The sequence below is a fragment of the Acinonyx jubatus genome, chromosome A1 (genome assembly GCF_027475565.1).
Source record: "Acinonyx jubatus isolate Ajub_Pintada_27869175 chromosome A1, VMU_Ajub_asm_v1.0, whole genome shotgun sequence".
Classification (NCBI taxonomy): Eukaryota; Metazoa; Chordata; class Mammalia; order Carnivora; family Felidae; genus Acinonyx; species Acinonyx jubatus.
Window position 1 is genome coordinate 98,775,551 of NC_069380.1, and position 19,933 is coordinate 98,795,483.

At 38.2% G+C, this 19,933-nt stretch overlaps 1 pseudogene; it reads left to right on the forward strand.

Moving 5' to 3' along the window:
- The first annotated feature begins 11,145 nt into the window (after window positions 1-11,145).
- On the forward strand, window positions 11,146-15,094 carry LOC106975304 (vacuolar protein sorting-associated protein 29-like; annotated as a pseudogene).
- The last annotated feature ends 4,839 nt before the right edge of the window (window positions 15,095-19,933 follow it).

Consider the following 19,933-nt stretch of genomic DNA (forward strand, 5'->3'; position numbering starts at 1 on the left):
ACTGCTGCTTTACCCGGGCCCTGAGACTTCAGGTTCATACCTAAGAAGGGATTGAGAAGGGAAATCTCAGTAAAGGAGAAAACAAAATGAAGTCAATGAGGAAGATAAATATGGTTTTGTAACAACTGCTGGAATGATTTGGGGAGTTAAATACCGTAATGGAAAATATAGTTTCTGAGAAAGAAATGATATTAGACATGTTGACAGGATGACTGTAGATATCAACACATTTTAGATTTCTCTGTTATTTATGTTAGATTGGAAGCCTTGGGACGTAGACATGAGGAAGGGAATCTGCAATGGTGCGGATTCACAGGGGTTTTTTCTTCTAAGTCTACCCAGAGTAAAAAGTTTGAACTTAGGCAAACATTTCTCCCCAATTCATTTCAGTTATAACTCTTTCCCGATACAAAAATTATACCTTGTGTCACTTATCTTAGACTTCAGATCAGTTTAACTATGGCTGTGTTATATTTTGCATCTTTAAAACTCCACCGTCTTTAATGACACAGAGGTAAAATCAGAATTGATTAATTTTTCTTTCTCCGTGTTATTGCTGCATATTCAATTTTTTTTTTTTTTTTTGGTAAGCACATGATCAAATATATATTGTTTGCTTTGTTCTGAGCAGGTCTGTAAAACCCATTAAATTATCCTTATATAATTTTTTGAAAACTTAGCTTAATCTTGGCTTTCTTCTTTCAGACAATTATTGCTTTTATATGATGCTATTCTTCTCGGCTTTGATTACGTGTTCCTCCTTCCAGTTTGTCTATATCTTACTTCAGTTGTAAGTGACCAGAGAGTTCCTGCAGATAGTGCAGATTCTTTAGATGTCTCATGATATGTTAATCATCAAAATACATTTTCCATGTGTCATTAAAATATAGAAACTTTTTCTTCAAGCTAACCTTTTCTTGGAATTTCTAGTCTGAACATCAACCTTTTATGGGATAAACACTTCCTGAAATCTCCTTTTGGACGTGCAAGATATATGTATTTTCTAATGTATGTATATGTATTTTGTTCCAAGGTTCTGATTTCCTAGTAATTCACCAAGCAGGTAGACTTTTATTTCTAATATTTATTTATTTATTTATTTATTTATTTATTTATTTATTTACTTTGAGAGGGGGAGGTGCAGAGAGACAGAGAGAGACAGAGAAAGAGAGAGAGAGAGAGAGAAAGAGAGAGAGAATCTCAGGCAGGCTCCATGCTCAGTGTGGAACCCAATGCTGAGCTCAATCCTACGACTGTGAGATCATGACCTGAGCTGAAATCAAGTGTTAGATGCTCAACTGACTGAGCCACCCAGGCTCCCCATGGACTTTTTGTATTAATTTAAACTATATACAGAGTCCAACTTTCCCCCTATTGCATCCCTAAAATATCCATGCAGCTCCTAAGATCCTGACTGCATGCCGAGCTCTACACCATGATCAAGTGTTCTGTGCAAAGCACCCTGTAAGTGACTCAGATATATGCCATCTATTAGAAGCAATGAAATAGAAAAAAAATATATTAAAATAATCACATTTTTCATTTGAGACTGCAATTCTTTCCCACCCACATGAAAATATATTTCCTTGGCTACATTTTCCTGGGAATGGATACAAGGGGATATATTACATTAAATCATTCTGCATAACTTGATTCCCACATGATAGATTTTTAGTGCTATGATTTTTGCCTAGTTCTGGGTCAAATATCTTTCCTAGCAAACTCCCCAGTTTGAATTCCAAGAATGGTTCAGTTTGAACTCTTTTTCCACAGAGGTTTTTGATTTTCCCATTTATTTCCTTTCTCATTATACTGTATCAGAAACTCCTTTAAGAGAATTAAACTTTGATTAAGAACCAGGTCAGATTGGGGCACCTGGGTGGCTCAGTTGGCTAAGCATGTGACTTTGGCTCAGGTCATGACCTCACAGTTCGTGGGTCAGGCTCTGTGCTGACAGCTCAGAGCCTGGAGCCTGCTTCAGATTCTGTGTCTCCCTCTGTCTCTGCCCTTGCACTCTCTCTCTCTGTCTCTCAAAAATAAATAAACGTTAAAAAAAAGAACCAGATCAGATTACATTCTGCTGCAACCTTGGTAGTCTCTTTCTATCATTCCATCAACAAACATGGAATGATTATCTATTGAAACAGTACCTGTTATAGCTACTGGCATTACAACTTAAAATAGAACAAAACAAATCCCCATCCTCAAAAATCCTATTCTTTAGTAGGTAAGAACACAATAAATAAGATTAAAAAAAATAAACATGTATGTTAGAAGGTAATGAGTGCTCTGAAGAAAAATAAAGCAACAGGAGGAATATAAAGTTGAACACGTGCAGTTTGTGATGGAGTGGGTAGGTCTGGTTTCACTCAGATGGGGCCATGTGAGTAAAGATGTGATGGAAGTGAAGGAGAAATTCAAGTGAATGTCCAGGAAATGAGTGTTTCAGATAGAGGGAAGGAGAAGTATCAAAACGTTGGTTTGGGAATCTGACTGAAATGACTGAGGAATAGCAAGGAGGCTGGCAGAGGTGGTGAAGAGTGAACTGAGATGATAGGTCAAAGAACAATCGTGTGGAGCCTCTCTGTGATTTGTAAGGATATTAGTCTCATGATGTGGGAAGCCCTTGTTGGACTTGATGGCCATGATATTATACCATCTAATTTTACTTTTTAAACAATATTACTCTGGGGGCTCTATTAGAAACAGACCAAAGGAAGGCAAAGGGGAAAATGAGAAAAACAACAGTAGTACCTTGGGACAATGCATTAGTTATAGAAGTTGGGAGACATGGTCAGATTTGGAACATATTTTAAGGCAGAGTGACAGATTTTGATGACAGATAGAACATGGGTTATGATAATTTAAGTGAAAAGGATGCCTCCAAAAGTTTTAGCCAATGCAAATGGAAGAGGAAGTTGCCCATGATGGAAGAATAGAGTTTTGTGGGTGGTGCTAGAGGAGGAGAGACTTTTTAGTGTCAAGTTTGAGATGCCCATGAGACAACTAGCAGGAGATATTTGTGAAGTCAATTGGACATATTTCTAAGTTGGGAAGGGAGGTAGATTGTAGAAATACACGTTGGATCAATTAACTTCTAGATGGATATTAAAAGTCTTAAGGCTTTATGAAACTCCCCAAGGAGTGAATTGTGAAGAAAACTAAAGGAGAAAAAAAAAAAAGGACTGTATGCTGGGACACTCCAACATTAAGAGACCAGGGAGACAGGGAGATAAGAAAAAATAGATAAAGCAGAAAGAAAACAATGGCCTGAGAGGTAAGAAGAGAAACAGAGAGTATGGTATCCTCTAAGACAAGTAAAGAAACTGTTTCAAGGAGAAGGTAGTGATCAAAATGTTACAGATAGTTATGTTACTTTTCTAACCTGTCAAAAGTTTGTCAGGCTGAGGGAAACAGTTAAGCTTATCTTGATCACATTAAAGGCCAACATGAATGAGCGACCATGAATTGAAGGTTAGATCTGTCGGTCCAGTTATGTATTTTTCTCATGCTGCAACCCTATGGGTTGCCAGAGGGTTTGATTTAACTAGAACTGTGGTTTCACTGAGTATAATTAAACAACAGAAGGACAAAAGAGTTAAGGACGCATGTCAAGAGGTGATGAAAATGAAGGACCATGAAACTTAAGGACATACAATTGAGGGGAAAGGAGAGCACATAGGGACAAAAGGGACAATGAATTATTAGGAAGCTCATTGGTCTGAAGATGCTGACAGGCTTAAAGGATTATGTGGATGGGGGAAATAGAGGGTGTGAGCGGAAAAGAGAGACAGTGGTGGTCAGAGGTATGGTCCTTGAAACTGACAAGATCTGGAGGGTAACACAGGACAAGGGGCGGAGAGAGAGTGCAAGACAAGATCAGTGGAAGCAAGGAGGTTTGAACGGATAAAACATATGAATATTTAATCAACAAGAATAGTGTCAGGACTGACACTAGGGAAAAGGACAGTAAGCTGAAACTTAAAATCTTTAAGGAATAAGAAACAGTGACCTGGGGGCAAGATGGATCATAAATTAAATTTAAAATAGAGGCAATTCTTTTTTGCTAGAGCCCAGAGCTTCACCATACAATGGAATGAGTAGTTGCTAAAATGTAAAACATCAGTCCCTCGAGTAAATTCGTTAAACAAAATACTTTAAGAAAATATATCAAGATGTTTATTTCTTTGGATAAAAGATTGTGAATGACTTTAATTTTCTTCTTTGTTCCTTTATGTATTTTCTTAACTCAACCACAAATGAGAACAAAATACTTTTCTAATCAGGAAATAGTAAGTGAGGAAGGAAAGAAAGCAAATAATTACATTTTCTAATATGTCATTGTGACTAAATCAAGTTACTTTGTGATCACTAACTTGGTAAATTATTGTTCCTCCCTTTGAAAAATAAACAAATTATTCAATACCAGTTTCCATTTTATAAGTATTTCCACTCATTATTTTCCATGATCTCAAGAGGAAATTAAGCCTGGCATACTTCGGAGCTGTGGTTAGGGCATGATGCTATTCCCCTGAAAGTCTTATTTAAAATACTTCTGCTATAGCCAAACTGAAAAAATTCCTTCCTGAGAGTCGATTTTGAGGCCAATATATACATATTTTAAAACTTGGGAAACCATATGGTATTTCAATTTCCAGGAAACTTTGACAGTAAGCTTACTCTCCGTGAACCGAAATCACAGAATTCCAGCTTCCCTGCCCGGCCTACATTACTGGCCTTTACAATTAAACCTCAAGCCAATGGCTAACTGCTCCTTTTGAGAAGGATCCATAGTCTGGCTTTCTAAAACCATTTTCCTTTAACGTTTTGTTTAGTAAGTTTCTTTAGGCAAGTTCTTTGTCATATATCTCACAGTTGTGGCTCATAAGCAAGAGTTAAAATAATATAAGCAGCTAGGAGCCTTTTTTATATTTATTCTCAACCTGATAACATAATTGGGAGCCATTCTTTAAAACAGTGATATGGCAATAATAATGTTCATCCATTTTCACTTGGTGTCAGACACTCCCCACAAAAATTAATTAAATGCTTCCATGAACTCCGACTGCCACATTTTCTTTAGGGTCCTAATTAAAAAGCCATTATTAAAAAAACCCAATGCATTAAGCTTTCAACCTGGCAGTGAAATACTGACAAGTTTTTTTATGAAAGACTTACAGATGAGCCAGCGAGTCAACCCCGTCTGCACATGTTCCAAAATGAGTTCATTCTGCCCTTGTCTCTGCTCCCGACGAAGTCATCTCTTTACAAGCATTACATTTCATCTCTCTGAATTTGCTAGAGGTTCTTCAAAGAGTTTTTGCAAACGTTTACTCAATGTATTGGCAAAGCTTCGGTAGGGTCGACGAGGGAAGTAAGACTTGAATATCCGAATTTTAGATCTAAAATATTCCTTGTTTTACATCCTGACATTAAATCAATGCAACGTAAAAAGTCAGCAAGGTGTGTCCTCTTTACTTACAAAGCCTGCTCAAAATTATGTTTTCTGACGGTACTTTCTTACCTCTTGATTGGTATTACTCTGGACAATATAACTGGTATTGCTTTGCAAAAGCTTGCTTCTCCTCAGCAGTAACTTCTAGAGTATCAAGTCTGTAAAGCTAAGCTAAAAATCCAAATTTTGTAATAGGACTTTGCTACAAATAACTGGAAGCCTCCAGGAAGTGTGTGTGTGTGTGTGTGTGTGTGTGTGTGTGTGTGTGTGTATTATATACATTTTTTTAAGATTTAAAAAAAAATTTTTTAATGTTTTAATTTTTATTTTTGAGACAGAGAGAGACAGAGCATGAGCCAGGGAGGGGCAGAAAGCGAGGGAGACACAGAATCGGAAGCAGGCTCCAGGCTCTGAGCTGTCAGCACAGAGTCCGACGTGGGGCTCGAACTCATGTACCATGAGATCATGACCTGAGCCGAAGTCGGACGCTTAACCGACTGAGCCACCCAGGTGCCCCTATATTATAAAAAGTTTTATTGTAACATGACAAAACTTGCCTATGTGGCATCATTTTTGTAGACAAATTGAAACTTGAAACAATACATTTGTAGTGTCCCCTAGCGTACCTTGAGCCATATTTCTCATTCATGATTTGCAAATCAAGAATACAAAGCCTAAACATAGTTATGTGAAAATGGTAATTAAAGACAATTAAAATTTTTAATTTTAGTTTTAATTAAAATTTTAATTAAAATGAATCTTATTAATTTTAATAAAAAATTAAAGATAATCCTTTACTTACTCATGCAGAGTAGAGAAACATCTAATTTTTTTTTCTTTCCAGTGGGGAGGGCTGTGTCACAGTTTAAAAAACAAGACGTCATGCAATCCCAGAACTCTAAGCACCACTCTTTGCAAGAAGTGTAGACTTGAATTATCCTTTGTTTGGGAAAAAAATTAAAGTAATAATAAAAGAGTTTGTCTGGAAGGTGAGCAGATTTGCAACTATTTGGACCCTATAACCTTGACATATTTCTTGTATGGCTCCTTTCCTCCCTGTATCTGTATAGTACTGTTTGTTTTGGGGGGGGGTCATATGTATAGATTCTTGACCAAGGGGATCATGAGCAGAGACACAAAAGGCCACAGGAAAGTCCTGCTAACCTCATCTTCTACCCAAGAATATGTTCTTCTGCCCTGGTGCAACATCAAATGTGATTGTATTTAAGGATGAATGATTCAGACCACAGTAGATGTTCTGATATCAAATGACTACGCTGACAGCATAAGACCAGACCACTTCCCTGTGGGTATGAGCAAGATTTTAACTAAGGAGAGTGGATATTCTGACTACAAGTCATTCAATGACAAAAGATGAAAAGCAAAGATGTAAGCCATTCAACTCCCAACAAAACTGCCAAAGAAGCTGTTCCCAGCATGCCAGGCGGGGTTTCTGAATAGAGGTGAATAAAATGCCCGTGAGGGGTAAACTTGGTTTTGTCAAGCAGAGTCAGGCTAGCACCTGCGCTGAAGAACATCCTGGGAAGCCTTCTGACATCGAATCGCAGCTGGTGGCATCTATATACAGTCACATTCAGGAGCCATCCGAATTTATTTGCATCAGACTTCCCTTCCCTTATTCCCAATCCTTCTGTGTTCTGATTACAACTTACAACCTTACCTCCATTTTCACAGGAGAGAGGATGAGCAGGCTGAGGACTTTACCTTGAGATGGCAGCAGGCGACTTGCGAAGGGAAAAGAGACCATTGGAAATATCAGCATTAATCCACAATACGACATGTGCCTAATGTGGCCAGTGACTACCAGGACTATACTGGGGGGCACAAAGAATTCTTAGGAAACCCACTACACTACTGAAGGATAAAAACCTGCTAAAAGACTAGACATCATGCATCCAGGAGTGAATAAGCACATCAGCCCTTTTGATTTGGACATACATTCAGTATAACATTTGCAATTGAATATTTTTATTGAAGTTTCAACCTACTGAATGGGAGAAGACACTTGCAATGATATAGCTAATAAGGGATTAATATCCAAAACACACAAAGAACTTAACATAACTCAACACCAAAAAACTCCCCAAATAATCCAATTAAAATGGGCAGAGGATGCGAATAGACATTTTTCCAAGGAAAACATACAGATGGCAAACAGATACATGAAAAGATGCTCAATATAACCGATTCTCAAGGAAATGCAAATTGAAAACACCATGAGTATCATCACCTCACACCCATCAGAATGATTAAAATCAGAAGCACAAGAAACAACAAGTATTGGTGAGGATGTGGAGGAGAAGGAACCCTCATGCACTGTTGGTGGGAATGCAAACTGGTGCAGCCACTGTGGGAAACTGTACAGAGGTTCCTCAAAAAATTAAATATATAAATACCATATGACTCAGTAACTCCACTACCGAGATGTACCCAAAGAAAACAAAAAAGCAATATCAAAAAGCTATATGCACCTCTGTTTATCACAGCATTATTTACAATAGGGCAAGATATGGAAGCAACATAAATGACCATGATTAGATTGAGAAATGGAGAAATGGATATTATTCACATGTAAGGGAATATTACCCAGCCATAAAAAGAATGAAGGGGTGCCTGGGTGGCTCTCGGTGTCAGTTGGGCATCTGACTTCAGCTTAGGTCATGATCTAGCAGTTTGTGAGTTCGAGCCCCACATCAGGCTCCATGCTGAGGGCTTGAACAGAGCCTAGAGGCTGCTTTGGATTCTGGGTCTCCCTCTCTCTCTGCTCCTCCCCCACTTGTGTTCTCTCTCTCTCTCAAAATTAAATAAACATTAAAAAACTAAAAAAAAATGAAATCTTGCCATTTGCAATAACATGGATGGATCTAGAGGGTATAATGCTAAGCAAAAAAGCCAGTCAGAGAAAGGCAAATACCATATGGTTTCACTCATATGTGGAATTTAAGAAACAAAACAAACAAACAAAAAAAGAAACCAACATAAAACCACATTCTTAAGCAAAGAGAACAGACTGGTGGTTACCATAAGGGAGATAGGTGGGAGGAATGGGTGAAATACATAAAGGGGATTAAGAGTATGCCTATTTTGATGAGCATTGATTAATAAACATATAGACCTGTTGACTTATTATACTGTATACCTGAAGTTAATATAACAGTGTATGTTAATTAAACTTAAAAATTTTATTGAGGTTTTATTTATTGGCTTTCATTTCTTATGCTCACATAGTAGACCTGAGACTGCCGTATTTGGGAAAGTCTACTTGCAAGATTGGCCCTTGGCTGCCATGTGGAGAGCATGGACCACAGAAGCACTGTTTTGATGCCCAGGTAGTATATGTGATACAGAGTTTTGAAACAGACATTATTCTCAGTCTGAATCCAATTCAAAGTGTATTCAAACCAATTAAAACAGTAGGGAAAATGGCACCACCTTGGCATTCTAGGTTGGCATCCTAACTCTTCATTAATTCATTCATTTTTCATTTAACAAGTGTTTACTCAGCCTCTCCAGGATCAGGTACTATTGCTGGCACTGAGTATAGAATAGTGAACAAGACAGTCTTTTCTAATAAAAGTTACACACACAAAAAAAAACAACAAAAAACAAAACCTAAAGAGGTGTTCCTGGGTGGCTCAGTCAGTTGAGTGTCTGACTCTTGATTTTGGCTCAGGTCATGATCTCACTGTTGTGGGACTGAGCCCCTAATTGGGCTCTGCACTGACAGCATGGAGCCTGCTTAAAACAAAAACAAAAACAAAGCACCTAAAGGAAACCATGTCTGGTAGCAATAAAAGCTATAGAGAGAACTCAAATCAAGTAAGAGAATTGAGTAAGGAAGAGATGGGTTCTCAGGGCATCATCTGGCAAGGAAGTGGTTCTCACTAAGGGCATCTCTAACAGCGGCAGCTTCCTTTCAGTTCTCGGTAGACACTGAACATGTGTCAGGGAACCAGGCAAAAAAAAAAAAAAAAGAGTAAGACAGGACAGATATGCACATGCAGGATATGCAGGCAAACCCAGACACAACTGGGAGACCCTAGAGGGACACTACTGTCCCGGGTTATGCACGTGGGCATCAGAGCCATTAAAACTTAAGTTATTATCTGTTCGTATGACCTCACTGTGCCCAGGACCTGCTAAGATGCAGGAGTTTTCAGATGATACAATTAATAGCACAAACAGAAATGGAGTGACTGAGACAGACAACTGGAAGTCTGTACCTGGAGCTGAGGTCAGAGATCATATCTGAAGATACATATTTGGGCGTCACAGAAAGAGTGGTTAAACAGTGATAACAGTATAACAAGACAAGCAAGAGTCCAAGGTGGAGTCTTGAGGAATGTTCACATTTAGGTTCAAGGGGATGAAATAACAGAGAGGAGATATTCATATAAAGAGAATCAAAATAGAGAAAGAGCAAAACTAAAAAAAATAAATAAATCACAGTATTCCAACAAAAAGGCAGAAGGGTATTTGGTAGTGACAAATTCTATGAAGATAAGAATAAATGCTGAGGAATAAAAAAGGGTCAATTTATTTAGAGGATACATAGGAACTAACAGGGGAGAGCATCATCAATGTGATGAAATGAAGCTAAATTGTACAGTGCTATAAAGGAGTTCAGATGAAATAGTTTTAGATCAGGTACCTCAGACACTGAACCAAGAAAGGAAAGCCAGAGCTAGGAAGGTGCTAATAGATGTGTCTGTCACCAAGGTGGCAATTAAATAAGCCCTTATTAATTTTTAAATAAATAAGTATAGAGATAAAAGGGTAACAGTAAGTGTATAAGAGTTTGACTTTTTTTTTTTTTTTTTTTTTTAGAGAGAGAGCACAAGTTGGGGAGAGGGGCAGAGGGAGAGAATCTTTTTTTTTTTCCCTTTGAGAGAGAGAAGCAGAGTGTGAGCTGGGGAGGGGCAGAGAGAGAGAGGGAGACACAGAATGTGAAGCAGCCTCCAGGCTCTGAGCTGTCACCACAGAGCCTGATGTGGGACTCAAACCCATGAACCATGAGACCATGACCCGAGCCGAAGTTGGACACTTAGCCAACTGAGCCATCCAGGTGCCCTGTAGAAAGAGAGAGAGAGAGAGAGAGAGAGAGAGAGAGAGAGAGAATCTTAAGCAGGTTCCATGCTCAGTGCAGAGCCCTACATGGGGCTTGACCCCAAGACCCTGGGATCATAACCTGAGCTGAAATCAAAAGTCCAACACCAAACAGACTGAGCCACTCCAGCACTCCTGACTTTGTGTTTTATTGTTAATGAGAAAAGCAGAAGGGAAGAAGCCTATGGAAAGACAGAAACTGAAGTTACTGAAGACAGGAGGGATGATTATGAAAGCATTACACAGAGAGCAACAAGGAAATAGACCTAGAACATGGAGAGGCATGTACTTCCTCTGAAGCAATGAGATAGATAGAACTCTTCTGATGCTTCAAGGTGAAGATTAAGTTATATGCAAGAGTTAGCGTTTGATAGCTGCAGTCCCTTTGAGAGCCTGGAGGCAAGGTAACTAGCAAAACCTGCAGGGGATAGAGTGAAATGATCTAGAAAGGACTCACCACTTCCAGAAATTTTGCCTTTAAAATGTTAGCCCTTCCAAAGCAGCCACATTCTAAATGAAGACCTATCCTACCTCTCTTCCTCAAACTCCCACCCAAACACGTGATGGAAAGACTGGAGAATCAAAAGCAAGGAGAGAAAAATTTGCAGACCGTGCACGGGAAAAGGTACCTGATCACGAGCTTTGCAGGTGCAGGTGAAATTTGCCTACTGATGGTGACCCACTGGAGACCTCTGATGGGTTCCTAACTTCAGGTTCCCACCCAGAGAATGTTACGAAGATTGACAGATGTTCAGGCATTCATCAGTGTTTTTTGGTCTTTTTTTTTTAATTAAAGTACAGTTGGGGTGCTAGGTTGGTTAAGGGTCCGACTCTTGATCTCAGCTCAGGTCATGTTCTCACACTGGGTGAGTTTGAGCCACACATCAGACTCTGTGCTGATGGTGGAGAGCCAGCTTGGGATTTTCTCTCTCCCCCTCTTTCTGTTCCTCCTCCGCTTGTGCTCTCTCTTTCTTTCTCAAAAATAAATAAATAAACTTAAAAAAATTAATAGAAAAAATTAAAGTATAGTTAATACACAATATTAGTTTCAAGCATACAGTATAGTGGTTGGACCACTCTGTGCGTTAGACTAGGTTCACCAGGAAAGTAGCCACATCTGTCACCACACAATACTGTTGTTATAGTGTTGGCCACATTCCCTATGCTGTACCTTTACAAACTTGTACAACATGGCCCTGCACAAAGTCTAGTGACGGTGATAAAAGCAACCTTGTTAAAAAGCACAATGTTGGGGTGCCTGGGTGGCTCAATAAATTAGGCATCCGACTTTGGCTCAGGTCATGATCTTGTGGTTCATGAGTTCAAGCCCCGCATCAGGCTCTGTATTCACAGCTTAGAGCCTGGAGCCTGCTTCAGATTCTGTGTCTTCCTCTCTCTCTCTGCCCCTTCCCTGCCAGCTCTCTCTCTCTCTCTCTCTCCCTCTCAAAAATAAACATTAATTAAAAAAAATAAAAATAAAAGTGAATGAAGCTAAACTCACTGAGGCAACCAGAAGAGAAAAATGGAATGTAGCAACCTAACAATTTCTGGGTCAGTTCAAGAATTCCTGAAGTTCTTACATGATGGAGAATATTACCTGGGATGACCTCATGTAGACTGAGAAAAACTTCAAGATCAGAAGTTTCTTGTGGCCATGACTAAAGTTGATACAGGGTAGCTTTTATTTTATTTTTTCTACATAAACAATTTTATGTCTGTACTATATTTTAAACAGGATCTGGCTAGCTAAAAACAAAAACTAAGTATGAGGCAAGGAACTAACCAGAGCTCTCACTTCCATTTAAGAAATTAAATAACAGGGGCGTCTGGGCAGCTCAGTCGGTTAAGCAACTGACTTCAGCTCAGGTCATGATCTTCCGGTTTGTGAGTTCGAGCCCTGCATAGGGCTCTGTGCTGATAATGCAAGTCCTCCTTGGGATTCTCTCTCTCTACCTCTCTCTTTGCCCCTCCCCCACTTGTACTCTCTTAAATAAACTTAAAAAAAATTAAATGACATATACGAAGGAAATCCAGTGGCCATTAGTTTTGCCCTCATATTTTGGTCTCCACCATCAAAATCAACATCTAATTCCATTTCCTGATGATTGTTGTTATAAACGGAGTACAGATATAAGTAAAATATGTTTCTTAACAAAGCAAGATAAGAATCATAAATTTCAAGTAATACCTGCCAGGTAAGTGAGTTCAGCATTTTAGTAAGCAAAGGGCAGAGAAATGTGTCTCTCTCTCTCTGCATGCAATCATGGATTGACCTGGCAATAGCCTTTCTAATTAATTTATGATGCTTGATTTCATTTCATTCAGGGTGTGAGTCACACACAAGCTCTGATTTCTCACCACTTTTGATATAATTATAACCTAAAAATCTTAAAAGGAACTTTCATTTTTTAAGAAAATGTACTGAGAAATCATTTGGAAGAAGAACCTCATATTAATTGTCATTTTTTGAAAATTACATTAGTACTGTGGTAGTTTTAGGAAGATAGAACCATTATTTTTTTAAAAAAATTTTTTAAGGTTTATTTTTGAGAGAGAAAGAGAGAGAGTGCAATGGGGGAGGGGCAGAGAGCGAGAGAGAGGGAGACACAGAATCTGACGGAGGCTCCAGGCTCTGAGCTGTCAGCACAGAGCCCATCGTGGGGCTTGAACTGTGAGATCATGACATGAGTCAAAGTCTGACGCTTAGCCAACTGAGCCACCCATGCACACCAGAACCTTTAATTCGTAAGCTTATATAACTCACTAGCGCCTTTTAAAAGATAGCTAAGATTTAAATTATTTGTTTCTGAGAGGTGTTCTTTTTATATTACAATAAGACAATTTCCCTTGGTTGCCAGGAAGTTTTTCTAAGGTTGATCAACTATAGTTATCTTTTTGAAATCATTATGTCATGGTCAATTAATTAATGTTACAATATAACATATTTCATAAGCTAATGGCAATTTTGTGAATGGAAAGAAACTGTCCATGTTGTACACAAGTTTTTGAAAATCCTTCCGTAATTAATCATCACCAGCTCCTCTGCACTGTGAAATGGACTATTTTGGCTTCCCAAATAATTGCAGTTTATAACTAAAGAAAGAACTCCAAAGAACCTGGGGTACTAATGGGAGCTATCATCCTTTACAAACTGATTAAAACTATAGTTGCAGATGAAAACTGGTACAAGCAGGCCAAATATATCTTACCTGGCAGTTGCTGGTAGAATTTCTATTTTATAACCAGTGTTTGGTTATCATCACCTGAAAAAGTATGGTTTATGTTTGGGAGGATTTCTTGAAGCTCTAAGATTGCCCATTATATGTAGTGTTTATTCCACAAGTCTCGAAGCTCCAGATGTTGAAAGTACATTCCAATTACCCGAATATTTGTAAATATTTAATCTACACTCAAACACCCCTCTGTGGCTTATCACTAGTGAGTAACTTACCTCATCTCATCAAGTCCTTTGTTAGAAAGCATCCCACAGGTGGCCGAGTATTACAAAGACCAACCAATAAAAATTAAAAAAGAAAAAAAGGAAAGGAATTCTACAGTAAATTTGCAAATATCTTCAGAGATTGCATAAAATTTGTATTGGAGAATGACTTGAATCATATCAAAACTCTTCACAGATAAGGATCTAATCAAATTATACCAGTTAACTGAAAAGGGGTCAGTAAGAATGGTGGAAGGAAAGGTGTTTCCAGAAACAATGACTGGAATATCAAAGGATCCATAGCAACCTTGAAAACAATTTGTAAAATTTTTTGTTTTTTTGTTTTTTTTTGCAAAATACTCTCTTAAGGTCAAATGCAAAGGTCAACAGTAAAACACAGGAATTAGTAATGTGTTGTCTTACACATTTGTCAGCAAAATTACCCTCAAAGTCCATCCTAAAAACTAGGGCACAGAGGAAGAAGGTGGTGGTGATTGCCAAGACTGAGCTGAGCCCAGTGACAGGACCACAGTGTTAGTATTAGGAGACTTTACAACCCACACTGGTGTAACAGGTTGCCAGCTACATTCAAGAAACTGCTGGTTCCAGGAAAGATTCAGCCCCTTCTCTGTACGGGAAACCTTTGGAGCAAAGAGAGTTATCACTATCTCAAAACTCAGATCAGTGAGGTTCGTATTGTGAAAGGAGATGTTCGTGGGAATCTGAATTATCCAGAACAGAAAGGGCTGACTGATAGGCAGTTTAGAATTGGCTGGTTCCCTGGGCATCAAGTGATTCCTTGGGGAGGCACAGCCAGCTTAGCCCCGTTGCAGAGTGAGTCTGATGTGGACATTCTTATCTCAGGACACACACACAAATTTGAAGCATTCGAGCATGAAAATAAATTTTATGTTAACCCAGGTCCTGCCACTGGAGCACATAATGCCTTGGAAACAAACATGATTCCTTCATTCATGTTGATGGGTATCCAGGCTTCCACAGCTGTCACTTATGTGTAGCAGCTAATTAGAGATGATGTGAAAGTAGCATGAATTGAATACAAAAAATCTTAAAGCCAGGCCTGTCTTGCCATGTTTTTTTTTTTCATTCCCCTGTTCAAATAATTAAACACTAATGAGCCATTAAAAAAAAAATAGGACATCTATCTTTTCAAATTAGTGTTTTGTTTTCTTTGGGCAAATACCCAGTAGTGGAATTATTGGTTCATATGTTATTTGTATTTGTAATTATCAAATATTTAAGAGGACAAATTTTTGGTATACACACAATAAATAAATTTGCTTTATTTTTCCACATACAATTTAAATTAAATGTTTTCTATTGGTCATGATGACATTTTTATTTCTATTTTTGATGGATTCTGTTTGTGACTGTACCAGGTAACAATTATTCTTAGGGAACAAGGGATTCCTTTATGTCAATTACCTTTACCAGATAAATCAAAACCTCTGGTTCTTTCTTTCTTTTTTTTCTTTTTTTTTTTTTTTTTAAGAGAGAGAGACAGAGAAGGAGAGGGCAACACAGAATCCAAAGCAGGTTCTAGGCTCTGAGCTGTCAGCACATAGCCCGACGTGGGGTTAGAACTCTCAAGCTGTGAGACCATGACCTGAGCCGAAGTCGCACGCTTAACCGACTCAGCCACCCAGGCACCCCCCTTTCTTTTTTTTTTTTAATGTCAGATAAGGCACAGACAACCAGATGTTTAGTTTGCCCACATGTCTGTCTTTAACGCAGTTCATGGGAAATGTAAGTTGGGCAGGGTTTCTACTTATCACACGTTATGTAAATTCAGTGTGGCTACAGAAGGACAAGAATTACTATTAGTTTAGCTTAAGTGTATTTGTGTATTATGACTGAGGCAGAACTTTGCTTTAAATATATGGTATTTGTGTGAGTGCAAGGGTGTGTGTGTGTCTGTGTGTGTACGTGTATATAAATAGTAAAAAAATTTAGATGTGTAGTAGATTAATAGGAGTCTGAATAGAAAGGAAAATATTAAGCATGAGGATTTTTATAAAACTCAGAAATGCACTGCCTTTTCTATTTTGTCAGTTGATTTCTATTGTTGTTGTCATGTGTCCTAGAGAAAAATCATTACTTGATAAATCCGCCAAAATTGGATGAATACGACAGGAAGGATTACTATTTTCTAGATTATATATTTTATAATTGATCTAAAACTTCTTTTTTTTTTAATTTGGGGAATTTTTATTAATTTACACAGCCTGTACACGTGCATCCTTTGTTAATTTACTAGTTTATCAATTTTCTTAGAAGAATCAATACCCAAAGTACCAGTAAAATGTAAATTCTGATCAACAGGTTCTAACATAAAAGCAGAACAGTGTTAGTCACCCGTCAAAAAGGGATACTCTCGTCGTCTCTGAGACAAGATCTCTCTGTCTCCTGAAACAAATTCCTGAAAATCGGCATCTCACAGACATGCTTCTGTTTTCTGTAATTTCAGCTGCAGGCAGTAGCCATTTTAGAAAACATAACAAGACCCAGAATTTCTGATTTCCTTCCAATTTAGCTAGCTAATAGACAAAATTTCTTATTGCTGATTGCACAAAACCTGAACTCTTCCTCTCCAGGATTCTGGCAAACGGCTTTCTGAAAATTCTGGTGGAAATATGTAATCAGAGCTCTCTTATCAGTAAGAGAAGCAAATGCACTGAGTTCAATAGGCACTGAATGAACCAGACTTGACGGCCATGTTCAAAAGTCAAAAGCTTGTTTGAAGGGGCACTGTACACAGTAAAGAAATGTTTTTTTAATCACCTGACTAAATGGTCAAGGAAAAGATCAGTGGCACTGATTGAGAAGCTTCATTTGTGCTTCAATTTGGGGATTTATTGTACTTCAAAAATTGGCCTAGGTTTTAAGTTGTTTGGATGATTGTGAAATAAAATATATATATATATATAGCCACGTTGGTGAATTACATTGGCAGTCTACCAAACAGAAATTTCAAGGAACAGGTGGTTGTGACATTAAAATGAATAGAATCTCTTTCTCCCGGTAACAAAGGAAACAGGGTTTCTAAAAGTAGAGTGTGTATATTTCATAAAGAATATTTCATTTTCAATAGAAGATGAGTTTATTAGTGATAAAGATAAAATTTAATTATGAAACATGGTATCTTGAGCAGGTAAATGAAAGTAAATCTGCATTCGATATACAATTTTTAAAATATGATCAGTTAATCTAGAAGAAATACAGCACAAAAACAGGTTCCTTGGAGAAAAAATAGAATATAGGAAATGACAAGTATTTTTTGTTTTGATACCAGGCAAGAACTTTTTTCCAAAAGTCCTATTGCAGTATTTACAGAAGCAATTCCTTGGATTTCCACAACCACCCAAGAAATAATATCACAAATGCATCGATGACTACATTTTCAAGTTCTGAAAATTTATCTTCTCAGACAGTGAGGTGCTTGAGGGGAAAAAAATTTGTTTTAGTAAATTACAATGAATGACCACAATTGTTACCATCAAGTTTGAACGTGTGACCTGCCTCACACCTGTCAGATGGAGAAAAGGCATTCCTTTTACACCTCATTTCAGTTAGGAGATCCCAAACCACTAAATGACCAACACGGCCCATGCCACCCATTTAATGGTGTGCAGGCCAGCAAGCATCCTCTGAATGTCCCATTGGCAGATTCCAGCCATTTGCTTCTTTGCCATCCTGCATGTGAGATTAGAACTAAGGCCACTTAATGGAAGATTCGCCCAGTGATGGTGGAAAAAGGGAATGAGTAGCCAATGAGGAACGAAAGAGCAATGGGGCAGGAAAGGGTTTGCTTTTGCTGGAAAAGCAGTGGCGAAGAAAACTGTGGCACTAAGGATCCCAGGGCTTGCCCGGGAAAGATAGAATCTGCTCCAACAGGAAATTGACAAAATCACATGCAACCTATTCATAAATACTAGTCCCTTCTCGCAGGTTTGGACCAGAGGGTCAGGGAACATTCTCCTGAATCTAGGTACTTTGCAGTTTGTCTTGTCACAGGATTCAAGAAATAGAAGCCTGTTGCTCTTGAAAAACACCCCTGACACAGGGGGTAATGAAAGGTGCCCGTTTTGCTTCAGGCCATGATTCAGCTTTCTCATCCCTTGTACGCTTTCTCCATTCCGTGTCCTCCTACCCCTGTCCTACTCTCACATCCCTTCTCTCTCCTTCCCTCTGTTCTTCACTCCCACTCTCCCTTCTTTAAAGGTAAAGAAATGATCCACTTTCAACTCCTTAGCAAACAGGGACAATGTGTTTTTTTTGTTTGTTTGTTTGCTTGCTTGCTTAATAAGGAGGAAAGAGGTAGCTGGTTTCCTACCCCTTTGGTTTAAAGTGTCCTCTTGTAAATTTTAGAGGCCCAACCTTTTTTTTAAAATATTTTAATGTTTATTTATTTTTGAGAGGGAGAGAGAGGGGAGAGAGTCAGAGAGACAGAGTGCAAGCAGGGGATGGGCAGAGAGAGGAGAAGACACAGAATCCAAAGCAGGCTCCAGGCTCTGAGCTATCAGCACAGAGCCCAACATGGGGCTCCAACCCACCAACCTCAAGATCCTGACCTGATCTGAAGTGGAGGCTTATTGATTGAGCTACCCAGGCACCCCTAGGGGTCCAACCTTCTGATTTGCAGGGCAAGATCCGGGGCCTTCTAACTAGTGTGACTATAAACCCACACCTCTGAAATGGAGCTTCAAGTTTCTCAGGAGACACATAGGACATAATCCCTAAATTAGTCTTCTTGTATCTGGAGGAGATAAATCTTAATTATCTTCTGCATTACTGTATAAATCTGTTTGAAATCCTGTCCAGATTTGGTAGTTGATTTCATGCTACTTACACGCCTGTAAACCTGATAATGTTTACTCGATAACACAATGTGTTCTTTCTCTCTTCTTCACTGGTGTGGAGGTTGTTTTAGTTCCCCATCCTTCCGTCCTCTCTCCTTCTTTGTTACCACCTTTGTTTCTTTTCACAAATACCGAGAAGGGACAGAGAGCACTATGGTAAATACAAAAAGACATTGGAGCGTAACAACCTGGACTAAAAGGTAAAAACAAAACCATCTTATTTGTTTCAGTCTCTTTCACTTCCCCATCAGGATTTTAAAATACAGGTTTTCTTTTTCTTGCTAAATTGGGTGTTATTTCAGTTAACTTTTAATCATTTTTTTCCTTGTTGTGATTATCTGGTTATTGCTTACCCAGGAAATATTTTTTTCTGCCTGCATTATTTTTAGCTCTGGTTGCAAAAAATCCTAACAAAGTGTTTAATTCCGTTGTTTTTGCATGACTCATGGTGTGTTGTCTAACATTATTGATGCATGAGGCTTGTAAATACCTGAGCTTGAAAGGGGAAGGATTCAATGCTGTCTGAGAAGTTGAATCTTTTACTGCCATTAATCAACTAAAGTCTATGTGCTTCCCTTGAAAGCAAGTGTGATTACTCTAACACGTTTTTTCTTTTTTAAGTTATAAGCCAAACTTAATCTTTGAAAACAAGATAATAGAAATATATCTAAATGTTTATAGCTTATTACAAAATTAGAATATTCATTGCATTCTACTCCTGTTTGAAGTTAACCAACTCACGTTGAAGTTAACCAATCGTATCATATATAGATATGTATCATATAGATACATATAGATATAGATATAGATATAGATATAGATATAGATATAGATAGATGGCCTTAATGTTCCCCTCAGCTTGACTAAATTTTAGATAGGTTCCTTCCTGACTACAGGCCCCTGACTTCTATTCTTTTAGAGGACATATTTTAGAAAACTTAAAATTATAAATTATTTCTCTGTCCTTTGAGATGTGAATCTTGTCCCAACTTCTTGCCAGTGTCTTTGGATTCAGAACTGTCTTTCTCAAGG